At 45.5% G+C, this 8213-nt stretch overlaps 1 long non-coding RNA gene across 1 annotated transcript; it reads right to left on the bottom strand.

Annotated features, from left to right (window-relative positions):
- Positions 1-1074: 1074 nt before the first annotated feature.
- Positions 1075-3438, bottom strand: LOC310758857. Its single transcript, XR_014546016.1, has 3 exons — positions 2617-3438; positions 2083-2298; positions 1075-1147 (listed from the first exon to the last, which is right to left on the bottom strand). It is a non-coding gene; the product is annotated as an uncharacterized lncRNA (long non-coding RNA).
- Between the last annotated feature and the right edge of the window lie 4775 nt (positions 3439-8213).

Raw genomic sequence — 8213 nt, 5'->3', positions numbered from 1 at the left:
GGGGCTCACCTTGCCCCCGCCGCTCCAGGTGCCAGAGCAGCTAGCTATGCCCCTGAATGGTGGTCAGTCAAAACTAGAAGGGGCAACTTCTGGTCCCCTCCTGCAGCTGCACAGGAGGAACATGGTGGAGGAGGAGGGAGCCTGCAAGTCTTGGCGGGGGGGGGGAGGGTTAGGCTTGTACGCGTCACCATAAACCACCGTTTATTGCATGCCAAGGAGAAACCACAGGGCCACAACCTCATTTTTTAAAGCTGCGATTCCTTGGCAAGTTGCCTCTGTTGAGTCAGTCTGTTTAGTCATAGTTCCCCATATTTATTCAATCTACTGCTGTTTAGAGGGTTGCTGTAATAATTTCCAGTGACATGATTTGCTGCTCTATATATTATAATTACTCAGGGAGGTCTTCCATCCAGAGTTACTGAGTTCACAACGATGGGGTAGCGTGGCTTTAGCGTTTCACAGCGATCTGGTATGGGGGAAATTCCTGGCCATTATCAGCAACCATTTCCCAGAACATTTAAGTATGTGTATACCCATTTTCCTGCCAGGGGCCGAATACTTCTGATAACCCAGTAGTGCTGCTGGAATCAAAGCAGTCAGGTTTCAGCCTAACCTACTTCACAAGGTTGTTGTGGGGATTAAATGAGATGGGGGGGGGGCATGTGGGAGACCTTGAGCGTCTTGGAGAAAAAGGGGGGATATAAATACAATAAATAACATAATTTTGTCCTTTATCCTGTATCTGGCCTCCTTATTTACTTCTTATAAACTGTTTCCTTTATGAATAATTATTAAGATTTTTCTAATTATAACTTAAATATCCACAAAGTCTCCTGCAGACATTAATCGATAAAGGAAGTCTTTTATTTGGTTGTTTGTATTGTTGTTTGTTATGCTCACTGTATGTTATGTTCACGTTTAATGAGGGTGGATTTGTGTATTGGGGGTGGGGGGTTTATGTTATGTTGTAAATAAAATTCCAATAAAATTAAACTTAATAACATAATTTTGTTTTAATTTATTTTTTATTATTATTTATGACACAAAACAAACAAGTAAACAAGGAAAAGTACATATAGCGTCTCCACTTTCAGTTCATAGAGTCTTTTTCACAGTTCGTTTACATTCGGTGTGAGACAGTATTGACCTAGACAAAAGAGAGGGGAGAGAGAGTTGGGGCATGAAGCTCTTTTCATTCTATCGCATAGTATTTGTGCTGGGGTCTCGTCTCAGCACCTCATGGGCAGGTCCTTTATTTATGAGGTTATTTGTTTTTATTGGCGTTGTGAGAGATTGGACGTTTTGGTTGGTTTCAGTATGGTTTGTTTGTCTGTATGCATAAGGGCTGGGAGGGGCAGTTGTTGTGTCGGGTTAGCCATTTTGATTCACATGCTGTTGGCGGGGGGGGGGGGGAGGAGATAGGTCAATGTCCTGTTGTGCTGTGTACGTGATAAGCCTCTACCAAAGGTGTCATGGACTTTGAAGAAGCAGGGAGAAATGTGCTCAGAGGAAGGCACGTTTGGCAAACCCTCACTGTGATTAACTCCTGCCCAGAAACCTATGTCCTCACTGTGGAAGGATGCCCAGATCCAGAACTGGCCTCCACTGTCACTTACAGACTCAAGACCATATTCATGGAAGACAATCTTACTCGGCTATGAGTGATCACCAAAGATGAAGAAGAAGAAGAGGAAGAAGGAACCACACTGGGGTGAAGGCACCCTCCTTTGCTTGTCCCCATGCTAGTTTAAGTTTGTTGGTTAATTTTTCTAGTAGCGCAGTTTCCCACACACTTTGATACCAGTGGTCTATGCTCCTGATAGATCCTTCTAGTGTCTAGTTACGATATGTCTAGATGCTGAGAGTAAGTGACTTAGGAGTTTCTTGTCATATGCATGTCCTGTAAGAGGTTTTATAGGATGAAACACCTACTTTGGGGCAGAGTGTTGAAGGACATGGTCGTGTGGAGCAGCTAGCAAGGTCATTTACACATCCCCCCCCCAAAGTGGAAATATTTGTACATGCTAATGAAAGCTGTATGTGGTGATTTATGGGTCCACCTTCACGTTTAGCACATCTCACCATCATGTGGAAGACTGGGTGACCAGTGTTCCTGCTCAGTCCACTCTCCAGGCCCTGTTGGCAGTTGATGGGCAACTTCAAGGTCTCTCCTGCTCTTCCTTAGGGTCTGTTATCTTTAGACTGGACTTGGACCAGATAGCCCTTCAAACAGAGGACTCCTTCAAATAGAGAGCTATGGTCTGCCAGCACTTCAGATACCAGCTGTCATCTGTAAAGCTGGACACATAGTCACTCTAGGGCATGTATCCGTGGTGGGCTTGCTAGGGTGAGGGTGCCCCAGAAGTTGCCTGAGGGTGCTTGATGCCAGGCCCGATAACCTGTGATCTCCTGCAACAGAAAGTTGCCTGGAATGAGGAACATTTGCAGATCTGGGAGCTTTCAGGCAGCAACACAGGACCAGGGAGGTTCTAGTCTCTGATTTTCTGGAAAAGTTTCTCAGTCAGACTTGTCAGGGTAGATTTCCACCCTCATTACAGTGTCCAAAAGACCCCTTTTCTCAATGTGCCCCCAAAAGACCCCTTTTAACATTTTCACCTCAGTTGTCTTCCTCTTCAAACCATTGCAGCTTTGATTATAAGCCGAGCCGTTTCTTACAGTGAAGAGGGAAACCTCAACATGACAACGGGGAACAAGCAGGACCTAGCAGCAAAGAAAGTCTCTTTGTCCAGGTTCATTATCTGCTAAGAAATAAAGGTAATCTTCCCATCAAAGAATGTTAATCTTTTTAAACGTTAACATTTCCACCACCGCCCCTTAGTCCAAATATGTCTTCTCTCTCTGTTTTAAGAGTTCAGAGATAACCGGCCCGTCTTAGAATCTGTCTTTCTTCTTGAACAAATGGCAGATTGTCTCAGGAATGGAATAAGGAGAGAAGACGCAGGCGTTTTCTTCTTCTGGAGACGCAGCCAGTTATTGATGCTCGATCTCCCAGCCAATCTGGCTTTCCAGCCCAGTCAGGCAGCCTCAGAGACGCCTTCTCCTCAAAGCATTCCATCCTGCATTCCTTGCGGAGCAAGGAGACGCTCTCCAAGGTTCAAAAGCCTTGAGGGGAATGGAAGGCAGAGGGCTGTGCTGGGTGCTTGGCTGTCTTCTAACCACCATTTTATCGCCCTCCCCTCTCAGAAACTGGAAGGGATGTGAGGCAGTGGCTCCCTTCGGTTTCAGATATGGTTCTCTCCCAGGCATACCTGGAGCTGCTGGGGTCCGAACCTGAGAACTTCTGCAGGCGAAGCAGGTGCTCCACCAATGATCTACAGCCCTTCCTCAATTAATTCATTCCAAAAGTGGGTGCTAAGGGTGGCCTGCAACTGTAATGAGACATTAGAAAATGGTTGCAAATTACTGCATTGGGGCAAACGATATTATTTATTTATTTAGTTAGTTAGTTAGTTAGTTAGTTAGTTAGTTAGTTTATAAACCTCCCTATACCCGGGGGTCTCAGGGTGGTTCACAGAATAAAATCAAGATATAAAACCACAAAATACATAATAAGAATAAAAGCAACAACCCAATAGTCCCTAGCCACAAAAAATCCCCCCAAACCCCACATTTTAAAAGGGCATAGGATGTAAATCAGATCAACCAAAGGCCTGGTTAAAAAGGAACGTTTTTGCCTGGCACTTAAAGGTGTCTAATGAAGGCACCAGGCGAACTTCCCTGGGGAGCATTCCACAGACGGGGAGCCACTGCAGAGAAGTCCCTGTTCTCACGTTGCCACCATCCGGACCTCTTGAGGAGGAGGCACATGAAGGAGGGCCTGAGAAGATGATCTCAGCGTCTGGGTAGGTTCATATGGAAAGAGGCAGTCCTTGAGGTATTGCGGTCCTGAGCCGTTTAAGGCTTTATAGGTCAAAACCAGCACTTTGAATTGGGCCCAGAAACTAATTGGTAGCCAGTGCAGTAGGGGAGATTGATCTTGCAAGTCCCATCAGCGGAAGCCCTGGGCAAAGACTTCTGCTTATGCAACGGTTCTTTCCTCCTCTACTACCCCTGTGTGCTCCCCAAATTCATACCATCCAACATTTCTCCAATGAAAATAGGAATATCTGATTCCACTATTATTATTTTATTATTATTATTATTATTATTATTATTATTATTATTATTCCCCACCCATCTGACTGGGTTCCCCCAGCCACTCTGGGCAGCTTCCAATATACAGTGGTACCTCGGTTTACGAACTTAATCCTTCTGGAAGTCCGTTCTTAAACCAAAACCATTCTTAAACCGAGGCGCGCTTTCCCTAACGAGGCCTCCTGCCGCCGGTGCCCTTCCACCATTCGGATTCCGTTCTTAGACCAAGGTAAAGTTCTCAAACCAGGACACTATTTCCGGTTTTGCGGAGTTTGTAAACCGAATCATTCTTATACTGGACTGTTCTTAAACCGAGGTACCACTGTATATAAAATCATAACAAAACATTGAACATTAAAAAAACAACTTCCCTGTACAGGACTGCCTTCAGATGTCTTCTAAAGGTTGGGTAGTTACTTGTCTCCTTGGTTTGGGGGTTGCATAACTCCATACACTCCAACATTTCTACAATGAAAATAAAGACGTCCTAAGGAAAAGCAGGACATTCCGGGATCAAATCAGAAACTGGGATGGCTTCTGTAAATCAGGGACTGTCCATGGGAAATAGGGACACTGCAAATTGACACTGAAGAGGGGGGGATTGGCGGGGAAAAGAGAGGAGGGATTGTTCCATTTTGCAAACTGAAATGCTTGCACTACAATCGTAAGAACATGACATTGAATCCCTCCCAAAATTATTGAAAAATACCTGAACACCTGTGCACCTTGCATTTTTTATAATCCTTTTTAAGGGTACAGTGGTACCTCAGGTTAAGATCTTAATTCGTTCCGGAGGTCCGTTCTTAACCTGAAACTGTTCTTAACCTGAAGCACCACTTTAGCCAATGGGGCCTCCTGCTGCCGCTTCGCGATTTCTGTTCTCATCCTGAAGCAAAGTTCTTAACCCGAGGTACTATTTCTGGTCTGGAACCTGAAGCATATGTAACCTGAAGCGTATGTAACCTGAGGTACCACTGTACAGACACTGGTCTTCTAGTTGACTGAGAGCATCATCCTATCCTACTCTAAGTAGTGCCATAGGCCTCATCCAGTCAGCAGTGGACTTTGAAGCTACTATTCTATGGCACGTCATGCTGCAGCGGAGAGTTTGCCAAACCACTAATTAACTTTGAGGCTAGACGAATTCCACCAAATTCAGTCACTTTGAGGCTGGCTGCACAAATGACAGTCTCAGCTCGAGAGTGTTCCCACAAATCACCAAGCAATCAATTCATCATCAATCACAGAGTGAGGAAGTAGTTTGGGAAGTTCTCTGCAACTTTGAGATTAGCTAGGGAGGTCGTCAAATGCAAATCTGCAGATCAATATCGTGCACATTAATTTCAGAACTTTCGCATAAGCAGCACCGGGTAAATATTAGGTGCAAATAAACAACATAATTAAATCCAAAATCCACAGTCAGGAAATGCCTATATTTGGAGCAACCAAAATGTCCTAAGCTATTGAGTGAGGTTTTGAATTATCCAGAACCATTCATCAGGCTGGGTGTGACACAAACCAGGGTGTGGCAATGCAGGGGAGAGGAAAATAAAGAACGAAAACGTTGGCTGGTTCATGTTGCCATTGCCATAGGCTCTGTGTTTAATGAGAATGGTTGAACCCGAGCAAGGCTGATGGCTGATTTAGCATCCAGCTTGATGCAACCTCCAAGAATGCTACTTCTTCTGAAGCACTGCTACTTTGCCCAAAACTGCTCGGCACATGCTCAGAGACATTGCTTCCAGAGCTAAGGTTTGGTAATCAAACTTAGCATTGCTGAGTGCAGCCTCTAATACAGGCTTCCTCAGACTCAGCCCTCCGGATGTTTTTCAGCCTACAACTCCCATGATCCCTAGCTAGCAGGACCAGTGGTCAGGGATGATGGAAATTGTAGTCTCAACACATCTGGAAGGCCGAGTTTGAGGAAGCCTGCTCTAATAAATTCTTGGAGGTTGCAGCTTTGAAGGTGTGTGCTGGGAAAATAGAAAGAAAACAATGGCAGCAGGAGAAGTCAGCGGAACTGATTTATATTATCGCTATCAGCCTCATACCTGGGCCTTGCTGGGGAATTCAAAGAAACCAAAACAAACATGGCGCAGTTTTGAAATTTGTGGTTGAGATCAGCGCAGCTTTGAAAGGTCCGGCCTGCCATTTTTATTCAAAATTGTCTGATTGTTTCCAGACAAAGAAGAAAACCTGCTCCTGGATCTCAGGAAAGATACTGTAAAAATTTGGCTAACATATCTTAAGAGGTTTCCAAATGCGTGCCTGCTGGCTTGCAGGCTCTTTACAGCTTTCGGAGCACGCGCTGGAAACGGAAACTGCTTCTCTCTGAAACCTTCTCATTAGCTATCGTCAATGTCTGGGTCTGCAGTCATGTTTGGAAGAGCTCTCCTTTCATTCCAGGACGCCAATATATTCAGCATCCAGGGAAGAGGACTGATCAACAGTCACGACAGCTACGGGCAAAGTCCCAAGTATTTGATGTCGGGGCCTCTTTCTTCCTTTTCCCCTTTTCTCCTGCTTGGAAAGATCCCCTTTGAAACAATTTCAAAGATTCAGTTGGTGTTTCGTCACTGGGCATCTGTGACAGAACATGACGGGCTGAATCAGTAGCTTCTTTCACTAACTGCAGGCCCCTCTGTAGCAGCGGCACAAAAGTCGATGGATTCCTATATTGTGCTTGGAAGCTGGCTTTCAAAGCCAACGGAGGGAGCCAAAGCGACAGCTTCGTACTCCCCTATTAGCATCCCAATCAAGGCTCCCTTTTTAATCTCCAAAGTGGTACATTCCGAGGGTACATACTCTGAAATGAGGCTCTGTATTAACTTGCTAGGTCACATGGCTTGGGGAATCTGCTTCCCTTAATTCCACCACTCCTTTGCGGGGAGGCCGAACTGTTTCTGTGTGCTGAAAATGCTTTGCGAAATTAATCATGAATGACTTTGCTGTCCCAAGAGACCCGTGTATTCATCTTCTCTTTCTGCCCCCACTTGAGGCACTCAGTGGCTGGGATTTACACACAGGTCACGATAACACAGGATATTGTATCTGTGCTCCTCAAATTGGGACGGTTGGTGGGTGGGCTGACTGGAGTCACGAACCCTTTTGAATCTTGTAGCGGAAGTTCACAGTTTCATCCGGATCTGCCATGAGAGGTGGCAAGGTATTTTCGCCATCTCTCTTTGAATGAAACGTCAAGATGAGGGCTGGACTTCTCTCTAGTGCAGCTGAGAGGGAGTTTCCCTTTACTGCACAGAACAGGCTGGAAAAAGGAAAGAGGCTTGAGCATGCTGTGTCAAACCAACAGCCCATTTAGTCATAGTAGAGCTGGATGGGACCCCGAGGGTCATCTATCTCAACCCCCTGCAATGCAGGAATCTCAGCTAAAGGATCCATGACAGACGGCCGTCCGACCTCCGCTTAAAAACCTCCAATGAAGGAAAGTCCACAACCTCCCGTGGGAGTCTGTTCCACTGTCAAACAGCTCTTACTGTCAGAAAGTTCTTCCTGATGTTTCATTGGAAACTCCTTTCTTGTAACTTGAAGCCTTTGGTCTGGGTCCTGCCCTCCAGAGCAGGAGAAAACAAGCTTGCTCCATCTTCCATGTGACACAGCCCTCAAGATATTTGAAGATGGCTATCATATCTCCTCACAGTCTCCTCTTTTCCAGGCTAAACATACCCACAGTGTGACACACTTAAAGTATGATATGCTTCATTGGCCAGCTAGAGACCTCTGTGAGGTGATTTTGCCAGCTGGACAGGAAAACAAACCAAATCCCCAATACAGTGGTACCTCAGGTTACAGACGCTTCAGGTTACAGACGCTTCAGGTTACAGTCTCTGCTAACCCAGAAATAGTACCTCGGGTTAAGAGCTTTGCTTCAGGATGAGAACAGAAATCACGCGGCGGCAGCAGGAGGCCCCATTAGCTAAAGTGGTACCTCAGGTTAAGAACAGTTTCAGGTTAAGAACAGACCGCCGGAACGAATTAAGTTCTTAACCCGAGGTACCACTGTACTTCAAGGACTGCCTCTCTCCATATCAAGCGACCTG

The sequence above is a fragment of the Podarcis filfolensis genome, assembly GCF_964270895.1.
Source record: "Podarcis filfolensis genome assembly, chromosome: 3".
NCBI lineage: Eukaryota > Metazoa > Chordata > Lepidosauria > Squamata > Lacertidae > Podarcis > Podarcis filfolensis.
This window is presented reverse-complemented; position numbering and strand designations above follow the sequence as displayed.